The sequence below is a fragment of the Arvicanthis niloticus genome, chromosome 5 (genome assembly GCF_011762505.2).
Source record: "Arvicanthis niloticus isolate mArvNil1 chromosome 5, mArvNil1.pat.X, whole genome shotgun sequence".
In the NCBI taxonomy this organism is placed as follows: domain Eukaryota; kingdom Metazoa; phylum Chordata; class Mammalia; order Rodentia; family Muridae; genus Arvicanthis; species Arvicanthis niloticus.
In genome coordinates, this window is record NC_047662.1 from 10,123,647 (window position 1) to 10,135,950 (window position 12,304).

Here is a 12,304-nt window from a genome sequence, read left to right on the forward strand (position 1 = left end):
CACATGGGTGTGGGATTCAAGAGAGGCCAGAAGAGGGCCTCAGATCCCTCTAGAGCTAGAGTTACAGACTGCTCAAAACGGGTACTAGAAAGAGAACTCAGGTTCTCTGTAAGAACAGTAAGTGCTCTTAACCATCCAGCCATCTCTCCTGCCCCAACCATATTTTAAAAGGGGTATCACCTACTCTTAAGTGAGCCAGTTGTTTCTGAATACACTTACAACCAGTCTGCTGGTGTGTTGAGTTCAAGCCTTTCTGACATATTTCTCCCAGAAGGACACCTCCTGCCAGCCCAGTCCCAGCCTTTTACTTGATTCTTAGAGGCAACAAAAAAACTTTCTGGGACCCAGGTAGCCAACGGCCTGTGAGCATCATGCCTAAGTTTTACTGTGACTACTGTGATACATATCTTACCCACAATTCTCCGTCTGTGAGGAAGACACACTGCAGTGGTTGGAAACACAAAGAGAATGTGAAAGACTATTACCAGAAATGGATGGAAGAGCAGGCCCAGAGCCTGATTGACAAAACAACAGCTGCATTTCAACAAGGAAAGATCCCCCCGGCTCCATTCTCTGCTCCTCTGCCTGCAGGGGCCATGATCCCACCTCCCCCCAGTCTCCCAGGTCCTCCTCAGCCTGGCATGATGCCTGTACCCCACATGGGAGGCCCTCCCATGATGCCAATGATGGGCCCCCCTCCTCCTGGGATGATGACTGTGGGACCAGCTCCTGGGATGAGACCACCCATGGGAGGCCACATGCCCATGATGCCCGGGCCTCCAATGATGAGACCTCCCGCCCGCCCTATGATGGTGCCCACATGGCCTGGCATGACCCGGCCAGACAGATAAGAGCAGAAGCGCTCTTTATCATTTTGTATTTCTTGTTGTGTTCCACCAGGAGATCTTGGTGCTGAGCCTGAGTGTTTGCTAGATGCATGGCAAGGAACTTCCTTTCTAACAGAGAGAATACTTTTGGAGGGAGAAATGAGACAAAAGGGGCCGTTTTCACTTACATTATGAACCATGAAAATAAAATGGTCAGCTGTTTTAGTTAAAAAAAAAAAAAAGAAAAAGAAAGAAAGAAAGAAAGAAAGAAAAACTTTCTGTACAATATTCCAGAATGTTTTCTGTTGGGAACCAGCTAGACTTCTCACCAATCATGTTTGAAGCTGGCATTATTCCCACCAGCCACTAGGAAGGATGAGGGTCACATTCTCCTTCCACGAGGCCTTTGGAGGGTTTCCATCTCCCTGTGGTCATACTGGGAAGGAAGGATGCAAGAATAGACGGCGATAGACAGTGAGACTCCTACTGAGGACCAAGGGCTTCCTTACCCATCAGGTGACAAATGAAAGAGTTACCTGGTGACCTTGATGGAACCTGTAAGTGGGTCCTAAAGGGGTTGGGCAGATGTATGAATGGTCCACAAAAATCTGGGAATTGAAGCCTGTTTAGTATTCAGCCTTGATCTGAAGGAGAACAGCACATCTCCCCCCACAAAAGACCCCAGGTTTGGGTGCCTGAGGAGCTAGCCACTCTGAGATGCAGCTTTACAGTACAGAGATAGAGGTAGGAAACAACACAGTTCAGGTAAATCAGCATAACACAGGCAAGTCTCCAGCAAGGGTCTGTGGTTTTTTTTTAAGCATTTATTTATTTTTATTTCATGTATATGTGTGTGTGCCTGATGTATGTGTATGTACTACATGCAAACCAGTGCCTGTGTAGGCCAGAAGAACATGTGATCCTCTAGAACTGGTTAAAGGTGATTGTGAAGCACCTTGTGGGTGCTGGGCACTGAACCCAGTCCTCTGCAAGAGCAGCAAGTGCTCTTTACTGCTGAGCCATCTCTTCAGCCACAGATCTATGTTTCTCTTCTCTTTAAAATCATCAAAAGGGGGATGTAGGCCATTATGAACCTCTGTGGTTTTCTTAGAACAAATAGATGTGCATGGGGTTCCATCAGAAGGAGTCTGGGCACTCCATGAATCTAGAGAATATGTCCCTCCTGGTTCTTGGTTGTCTAGAGACAGTCAGTGTCTAAAGCTTGTCATGGTCTGCTCAGAATGGAAGACTGGACCTGTCAGTTGGGCTGGAAGATGGCCCTGGAGAGAGAGACAGTGGTAGTCAGGCATGTGGGGTGAAGGTCTGTGTACATTGTCTCCTGAAAGCAGGCAATGGCCACAATCAGAACCAGAGTCCTCTTGAGGTCACCCCTTGTATGCTGGCAGAGTGGCTCTACCTCTCTCCTTGGTACCATGGCTAAGTGTCTCTGTGAACCTGAAGTCCCTAGGATACAATTCTGTTCTGTTCATTTTGGTATCTCAGTGCCCACCACGGTACATGTTGGGTGAATGACAGTGCCAAAATTGGGACACTGTAGGTGGGTATTAAACTACCTCTTGAGGCTGAAAGATCCGCTGTAGCTAGCTATTAGCAGCCACAGACCTTTCCATAAGTAAGTCTGTGTGGATCAGGAGCCAGTGGGGCTTGGGGTTTCCTGGAGCACCCCCAACTCAGCAAGCGCAGACAAGGAGCTAACCATGGTGCTGGGCTGAGTGCTGGGAGCAGCAGCATCTCTGTGGGCAAATCTCTCTATATGGTGTTTGTGTGTCCATGTCTGTGAATGCAAGTACCTCTGAACCTGACTGAGTGTGCACCTGTGTGTCTGTAAATCTATGTATGCATTTGTGTGTCTGTGAATGTATGTGTGTTCGAGTGTGCACTGTATATCTGAGAGTGGGCATCTGTGGGTCTCTCTGTGTCTGTGAGCACGCTTTGTGTGTATGCATCCGTGAACACGTGTCTATAAGCCTGCATCTGTGCATGTGAGCAGAGGTGTGCATCTATGAAGGTGCACAGCCCTATGTGCTTGTGCCCTCGAGTGGATGCACATAGGTCTTTGGATAGGACACACTATGCCCATCTATCTTCATGAATCAGCTTGGACTTCTGTGGTGACGGTGGCTCCTTGTGGAGCTGTCTTGAAGGCCAGGACTCCCCCGGTGAAGCTGCTCTAGTGACAGGCTCCTCCTGGAGCGTCTGCCAGGCCCTCAGAGAATCTGAGTCTCTGACGGGTACAATACATGCAGAAAGTAGCTCTGCCACAGTTGCCTAGATGACCACAACTGTTGACAAATCCTGCTCAGGTCCAGGTGGAGATGAGAGTGGAAAGGAGAAGTGAGGTTTAATAGGACACTGGGGAAGGGATAGCCTTGGAAACTGCTTCTGTTTCCTCTTAAATTTCCTGGTTGACCAGCTGGCAAGGTCAGGTTAGACTAAGTTAATAAAGTCAGGATTGCAGTCTTCAATATCTCTTGGCCTCCAGTGTCCTGTGAGGTTAAACAGTGGGCTTCTTCTCCTTTCCACTCTCAGGGCAGGTGGACAGGAGGAGGAAGGAAAGGGTCTTGGCCCCTGGTGTGGACTGCCAACAGTGCCTGCCCTGCTTTGCCTTACTGCCATCTGCCAGTCTCAGCAGCTGAAGCCCTCTTCATCCTCTCAGTTAAAGACTTACTTTACCTACTTTCCATACTTGGGAATTGGAATTAGGGCTCAATTCTTAAGTCAGGTCTCCAAAGACACATCTGGTGTATGGTATAGGCAGGATCTGAACACAGAGTCTATCTTCTGCAGGTGCAGCCCTGAGGCATGGCAGGATAGGATACGCATGAAAGACCCAACTGCAACTCTAAATCTGTCCATTGCTGATGTTTGTTCCTGCCCAAGAAGCCCTCTTTGTTTCTCATCCAGCTTGATGTCTCTACCACAACTTCATCTACCTAGCTGCCAGGGCCAGAGAACCCGCTATGGGTGGCTGCTGAGCCCAGGGCTGGGACCTAGGAGAACAAAAGAGACACAGTTCCCACCTCAGAAACCCATTCCAGTAAGGAAGGTTAAGTGATCAAGGATCAGTCACAATTGGAGAAGGGGAAGTCAGAGGAGAAAGAATAAACAAAGGAGCCTATGGAGATCCAGGAGCTATCCAAACTGCCTATTCATAGAGAAGGAAACTGCAGCTCAGAGAAGAGTAAGTACCTTGTTGGAGGCCACACACATGCAGAATGACAGAGCTGGTGTTTGAACATCACTGTTGTGTAGCTCCAAGCACAGGTGGTCAGTGACAACTTCTATTCACTGCCCTAAACTCAATCCTCAGGAATACTGAAAACAAAGCCTTGTAGGTTTCTTCCCAAGGCCCTGAGGGAGCTCAGCACAGACCTGGTGACTTCTGGGTATCCTGCAGGCTTGCTCTGTTGGGATTCTCTTGGGGGGGGGGGGGGGAGAACAGAATAGCCACCCTCGACATCCTCTGTAGTCACTCAAAGGACTATAGTCACTCAAGGACTGTAGTCACTTAAGGAACTGTTGCTACTCAAGGAACTATAGTCACTCAAGAGACTGTTGTCACTCAAGGAATTATAGTCACTCAAGTGGGTTAGCGCTAGGGAAGAAGTTCAGGGATTCTGAGTGCAAAGAAAAGGGGAGCAGCATGGAATAATCCATAAAAGCCTACCACTGACACATCAACAGGTCACAGAAGCAAGCAGCCTCTGATGGACCCTAGGGTGAAGGATCAGGCCTGGCTGCCACTCACTTCTTTATATCTGTTTATGGGAAACATCTTTTATGAACTAGGTGACTTTGATCTTAAAAACCAGGGGCTGGTGAGATTGCTCGGCAGTTAAGGTGCTTGTTACCAAGTTTGAGGACCCAAGTTTGATCTCTGGGACTCACGTGGTGGAGGGAGACAGCTGACTACTGTAAGTTGTTCTCTGACTTCTTCACACGTACTGTGTCACCCACCCCAAACCCCATGTAAAAAATCAACGGCAGTAACAACAACAACAACCCAGAACCTAGGTGTACACACCTATAATTGAAATATAAGGGGGATGAGGCAGGAAGACAACTAGTTCAAGGCCAACCTGGGCTACACAGTAGGACCCTGTCTCAAAGCAACACAGGTACCAATAAGAAGAGAGGCAAAAAAAAAAAAAAAAAAAAAAAAAAAAGGTATAATACAAAACTTCCCCATTTTAACTCAGAATCAATAACCTCTGTTTAGCTTTAGTGCTCCTGAATACCTCTTTTAAAAAAACTTATTTTTTATTTCATGAATATTGGTATTATACCTACATGTATGTCTGTGAGTGTGTCAGATCTGCTGGAACTAGAATCAGACAGTTGTGAGCTGCCACATGGGTGCTGGGAATTGAACCCGGGTCCTCTAGAAGAACAGCCAGTGTTCTTAACCAATGAGCCAGCTCTTTCCAGCCTCTCATCAATACCTCTTTAGGGCCTCTACCCATGATAAGGTAGCTATTTGTTGTCTTTCCCCATTATTTTTCTCTAAAACATTGCAAATTCCTATTCATTCTGCAGATCCAAGCCTGAATGTCCCTAATTCCAAAGCCTCTACAGATGTCCATTCCACCCTTCCTACAACACTTGGTAACAGCTAATATTAACAGAGACCTCACTGTGCACCAGGCCCTGTGTCAAATGCACGGAATGCCCTCTTTCATCCTGACACAGTGTGGGTGGGCATGTTACTCCCCACACAATAGGTCTCAGACAGATAAAGCGACTTGCCCAGGGTCACGCCTCTCCTATCTCTACAGCTGTATGACTCAGAAACTCTGCTCCTCCCTTCTAAGACTAGCTCTAGTGTTGTATTTCCACTGGCAGACAGATGAGTGTGTCAACCATTTGGAAGCCCTTTGCCTTGGCTCAGATATTTCAGAGACTCTTATTCAACTTGTGAATCCAGCACTGGCCAGGTTCAGCTGACCTAGTCACATGGTACTGGTCCTTCTACAAAAAGTCTACTGATTCTAGGACACTGGTATTCCTTCCTACCCACCTTTGTCTTCTGTATCCAGGGAGATACCCTAGAGATTGGCTGTGTGCATGGCAGGAGTGTGCAGGGTGGGGTGGGGTGTCCCACCAGTGATATGAGCAGGTGATCTCAGTTCCAAGTCCTTGGACAGTTCAGGGAGCTCATGATCCATGAACCCTGTGGCTTAGAGTCACACTGATGATGTTGGCCTTGTAGACAGAAGGAAAATGCCAAGCAGAGACATCAACCCTGGTAGGCAGGGCAGCAGACTGGGTTAGAGAGCTTTGGGAGGGGTGTGTGGCTTCTTGCCTCCACACCCAGCACAGCAGGTAGGTGATAGGATGATGCTAATTAACAGCCATGCTTGTGGCTGGGAGAGAGTGAGCTTGGGAATGTCAGTCTACTGTACAGTCAGAGCTAAGGTGGTCTTGAATAGGAAGAGATGGATGCAACCCTGGGGGAACTGCCTGTGGTGTCTGAGACATGAATACAGCATGTACCATCCATGTATCCATCTATCCATCCATCTATCCATCCATCTATCCATCCATCTATCCATCCATCTATCCATCCATCTATCCATCCATCCATCCATCCATCCATCCATCCATCCATCCATGTGTCTGTCTGTTTGTCTGTCTGTCTACCTATCCATCCATGTATCCATCCATCTGTCTGTCTGTCTGTCCATCCATGTATCCATCCATCCATCCATCCATCCATCCATCCATCCATCCATGTATCCATCCATCCATCCATGCATGCATCCATGCATCCATGCATCCATGCATCCATGCATCCATGTATCTATCTATCTATCTATCTATCTATCTATCTATCTATCTATCTATCTTGGTGGTACCAAGGATTGAACTCTGGACCCATGCTAGGTAAGTATTCTTCCAGTGAGCTATGATCCTCCTCTTTTTAAGAACATTTTGAGACAGGGTTTAATGTTGGCCACACTGGCCTTGAGTTGGCTCTGTAGCCTAGGCAGGGCTTGAACATGTGACTTCTCTACATTGGCCTCCCAAGTACCTTGCCTTACAGGCCTGGGGACAGAGAAAACTTTCAAATTTAAAGGTGTCAGATACAGTGGCACACGTCTGTAATATGAGCAACAGGAGGCTGAGGCAGAAGGATCATGATCTCATGGGCTGCCTGTGTCAGAAACATCTTTTACATTCTCATCTATTTTCATTTTCATTTTTTTAAATTTTGGGTCTCATGTAATCAAGGCTGACTTTCTTATCCTCCTGCTTCTCCCGTCCTTGTGCTAGGATTACAGTCATGCAGCAGTGTTCTGGGTTTTATGCAGTGTTGGGCAATCAAACTCAAGGCTTCATGCGTGGTAGGCTCAACCAACAGAGCTCCATCCCAAGCATCAAGAAATCCTAAGGTACTTCTAAAGTGAGGAAGCTCATCTCTTGAATATAGTGGAAACTGGCTCTGGAGCCAGTCTGGCTTAAGTCCCTCTGATCTGTCATTGTGAACTTGGAGACCCTGGGTGACCTCAATGAGTTGGAGTTTAGAGTGCCTTCTTGGAAGGGCAGTGGGAACATTAGTGAAGGCTCATTACAGACCAGTCGGGGTTATTATCAACAACACACCTGCCACAGAACCTTTTTGTAAAAGATTTTCCAGGCCCACAAAACTGGAGATGTTGAAGATAAAGGTAGTCTATAACCTCCACCTGCAGCACCCTGTCTTGCTTCCCCTAGTAACAGTCTTGTCTGGGTCAGAACTCTGGAACTACAGTGGTCTCTGTCTCATCTTTCCCCTCACTTGAAAGACATTCTTCAGCCATCGCCACGGGTCAGGCAGGCAAAGACCTGGGTCCAAGTTGCCCAATCTGCAAGGGCAGCAGTCGGACCTTGATAGGTAAATTTCTCTAGGAGGCTAGGTTTCAAGATGAATCTGGAAGTTCCTGGGAATTCTAGGGAGGAGCCTCTGGGGCTGTTGAGAGGGAGGAGACTTGGAAGATGTGTTTTAGAACCCGCTCTGCCTGCCCAGCTATTCATAGTAGTGTCACTTTAAATAAGCTTCTAGAAATACTGCTTCTGCAAAAACCGGTTCAAACAGTGTCAGACTTGAAGCTCTAGCTCCTAACTGGCTCTGATAGGAGGCCCCTTTTCTTGTGACAAGTCCTAGGTGGTTGCCCCAGTCCTTACCCATTGCCAGCATTGTCCTGTCACCCTGGACACAGACAAGAAATCCTTTTCCTTCTAAATGACAACCATTCAAAGTGATGACAATGTGCCTGATGAACTGTCTCCTTCCCTGAGTTATTCCCCAAGGCTCCATGCTTCTAGGAGTCAGATAGGGAGGAGTGGCCACTGAATTCAGTGCACTGTTACCAGCAGCCTCAGATGGTCCTTCCAGCACTACCACAGACAGCTCTGGCTTCACAGGATGTGTGTGTGTGTGTGTGTGTGTGTGTGTGTGTGTGTGTGTGTGTGTGTGTCTACTTGGAGGTCAGAGAGTGACAAGAGGTATCTTACTCAGTTGCCCTCCACTCAAGACAAAGGGCTCTCACGGAACCTGCAGCTCACTGATTCAGCAAAACTACCTGCTCAGCAAACCTGAGATCCTCTCGTCTTTATCTCCCCAGGACTGGGATTACAGACTTGTGATGCTGGGACCAGATTTTTACATAGGTGCCAGGGATCTGGACTCAGATCCTTATGGAAATACACTAAACACTTTGCTGACTAAGCCATCTCCTGAGTCCTTGGTGGTAGTATCTTTTATGAGAAGGAGCATCTGTTTCTGTTAATAGCAATAATATTAGTATTTATATTATAATAATAACCTCAGGTTTATTTCAGGAATCCCATGGCCAACCCCAGGTCAGAGGTGACAAAGCTCATTCACAAGTCCCTAACTGCAACTTGGAGCCAGGTATCAACTTCTTCCAGGCCAGGGGCTACTTGCCTGAAGTTTAGGCCCTTCAATGAGTCACCATAATGACCTTAACACATGTCCCAGCAGGCTCAAATAACTCTAGGAAAGGGTCCACAGACATTGTTACGGGAGGAAACTGAGGCACGGATGAAGAGGACCACACAATTTACTCATATGCTATCTGACTCTCAAACCTGTGCCCTTGGCCACTGCCTTCCTGTATGAACAAAGAGACCCTACGTGCCTGCTCACTACACAGGTATCACTGAGCAACGTGTCCAGGTATTAAAGCAGCCGTGTGCCTGTCTGGATGGTCTCCCAGGGAAGGAGGGGCAGCATGATCCTGCGTTTGTGTGACTCCTGCTGGCTAGGTAGTTACTTAAGTAGGCAAAAAACGACAATCCTCACTGGCTTTGACAATGCCCAGGCCCTACAGGCTAGATCAAAGGGGCCAAAAGTCATGTACTCTTATTGGTGGCAGTATAGGAAAAACAGGTGGGGGAGGGAGGCCATGGTCACCATTTTTGGGGCTTTTGCTTTGAGCATGTCTCTATCTTAGGGATCTTATATTAAATCCTCACGACAGGAAGAACAGGAAGATATGTGACCTTGTGGGGTTATGTGCAAGTCCTGACAGCCAATGCTCAAGACGGTAGTCTTATTTGTAGAAATGACACAGTTAAGAGACAATCATGCATTAGACACAAGGAGAGACAATCATGCATTAGGGTCCATGCTGTAATACTCAGACATGTTTATTAGTGATACCTGTGTAGCCTTCATTAGAGATGAAAGGATTGAAGAGAGGAATCTATTGGGGAGTGTGCCCCAGAACTCTGATAGACTAACTCTGTAATTTTTGCCTGTTTTATTTCCCCATGAGGCAAGGTCTCACTCTGTAACTCAGGCTGGCCTCAAACTTGGCAGTCCACCTGCCTTAGCTCATGCCACCACACCTGGCTAAGAACTGTAGTTATAAGTTACTTAGCCTGTGGTCACTTCTTTAAAACTACCATAGATGAATCCTGTATCTCCATTCAACGGATGGGCACAAAGACCCTGTGACATTGAGGCCAGAGAGCCATGGAGCCTATGGCCTCAGTCACCAGACCACTGGGTCTCATCCTCCTCACTGCCATTTGCAGATGCCTCCTCTGTCCTCCCCAAAGATGCCTTATGGTCCCATATAGGTTCTTTTCTCTAACTCTGTACCCAGCACGACAGAATCCTTGTTATCCACCCTCTGAGTTTAGCCACTTTAGGTCCAACCTCCTTCTCCCCTTAAGCAGACTGTGGCCATGGCCCCAACTGATCCTCTCCCACCTTGCTGCTGCTTCAGGTAAAATGAAACACGACAGCCTCAGACCCTTCTAGAACCTAAGGTGGACACTGATACTGGATTTTATAACTCGCTCAGTAAAATTTAGCAATGGACATGTTTGTTTTTTGCCAGCTCTCTTAGGATATATTAGTATCCACTTGAGCAATCTTTCAGCCTGGTCTTCCTACCTCAATGTGGCTTTTCTGTGCCCTGTCCTTGAAGGATATTATCTCCCCAAGACTGCTTCAGTGTATAGCCAAGAGGCCTTCAGGAGGTCAGCCCCAATGACTGACACCCGATCCAATCCCTGTCCCTTGTCTTCTCTTTGATACAGATGCTTCTGTCTCTCCACAATGGCTCTCACTTGAGATCCTAAAACTACTACTTGCCAAGGGGCAGTGTTCAGCCTTGCTCAAAAACCAAGTGAGACCCGACTGGGGTTTTCCTATTCCTACCAACAAGCCCTGGCCTGATTCTTACACTGGTTCTGAGTCAGCTGCTCTCTCTAGCTAGAACTAGGGCCCTTGCTTCTTTCCACAAATATCAGTTACCACCACAGACGGCAAATGGCAAGCCACAAGGGTGGAGACACACAGGCTACAGTTCCTGGTTGAAGCCCTGTGGCCTCTGCCCCAGTTCCTCCATTTGGACCTTGTAGAGCAGAAGGCCAGGGGATCTTGGGGGCGGGGGCGGGTAGGAGCTGAAGAGAGAGTGGGAGACAGTACTTGTCCACTCCTGGCATGTTACACAATGGCAATATGACCTCTCAGCCAAGTGGGATTTGGACCCAGGTGGTTCAAGGAACCTATGCCAGCTGCCCCATGTGAAGTTTCAAAGCAGTACATGGATTTCAAAGTCAAGCCAATGCAGAGTTTGTACCTTTGTTTATTCATTCATGGAATATTTACTGAGTGTAACTGTTTATAAGGCACTCTTGCAGGCCCTGGGGCATAGCAGGGGATCAGTTTATCCCCTTCTTGTGCTCAGTCTGCAGATGGGTATGTGTGAGGTAGAGGAGGTCCGGGAAAGATAAGATGAGACGCAATTGACCGTATAGGCTGGTGGGATGGCTCAGTGGGTCTCAAAGTGCTTGCCTGGTAAGAATGAACACTAGATTTTGGACTCTCCAAAGTCACAGTGTAGCCATCTATAACCCCAGCACAGGAGGCCAGGGAGACTAGTCCTGACAGCAAATTCAGGGTTCAGTGCGAGACTACTTCAATACCAATACCTGAGGAGTGACTGTGGAAGACATTCAGCTTCAACCTAGGGCCTTCATATGCACATACTGGCGCGCACACACACACACACACACACACACACACTCAAACATACCAACACACATGAATGCACATATACTCCCCTCTAAACAAAACTCCCAATGACCATGCCAAGTAGGGGTGGCTGCAAGTCTCTGAAGAGGAACAGAAAGCTTCACAGGAAGTGAAGAAAGAGGGCAGGTGGAAGTGGTACTAAAGGGGGCAGGCTGCTGGAAATAAGGTTACATTTCAGCAGAAACCAGAGGGATGTGAAAGGGGGAACCATGCGGATGTCTTGGAGAAAGACACAGATAGAATAGCCAGTGCATGTACAGGTCCCTGAGCAGGAAGGGGCTCTGAGTGATGATGGTGAGGTGATGGCCATCAGAAGGAGGCCAGTATGTCATAGCCAAACAGCGGACACCAGCCTCAGTGGGCACTGAATTCTACTTTGAGTATGACAGTGGGGGCGTTGGAGGTGGTAGTATTATGAGCGGAGACATGACAGCCTCTGGTTTGGATGTTGGAATAAGTTTTGAGTCCTGGAAGGGGAATTTAGGATCCAGGTGGGATAGGACAGGTTAGGAGGTGTGGTACACTCAGGTGATGGGGTGTTTGGGAGGGGCTGATGGGAGAGGAGGCATCTAGGAGGCTTGTAGGGTTGACTGTGGGTTGTCAGAGGAGGAACCAGGCTCACAAAGGGCTGACAAGTTGCAAAAAAAAAAAAAAATCAAAACTGCCACCCAGAGCTCCATTTTTCCTGCACCAGGGAAAGCGGGCTCTGCTAAGTCTGAGTATCTGAGAAAGGAGAGATTTTGACCATGTAAGTCCTCAGGCTGCTTCAGTTTCTGAAGGCATGCCACTGGTGAAGCAGAGGAAAGGGGAGTGCCAGGCCAGTTACCACCTAGGTTGTAAACACAGTTTCCAATAACAGAGTAGCCCCTGTCCCTGGCGCCTAACAGTTACCGCACTGCGGCCT

The 12,304-nt window shown here is 47.8% G+C and overlaps 1 protein-coding gene and 1 pseudogene across 2 annotated transcripts in view; one reads left to right on the forward strand and one right to left on the reverse strand.

Annotated features, from left to right (window-relative positions):
• Dhrs3 (dehydrogenase/reductase 3) overlaps positions 1-12,304 on the reverse strand; it is a 37,487-nt gene that overhangs the window by 9,737 nt on the left and 15,446 nt on the right. The window lies entirely within an intron of this gene.
• Positions 333-851, forward strand: LOC117709141 (U1 small nuclear ribonucleoprotein C pseudogene; annotated as a pseudogene).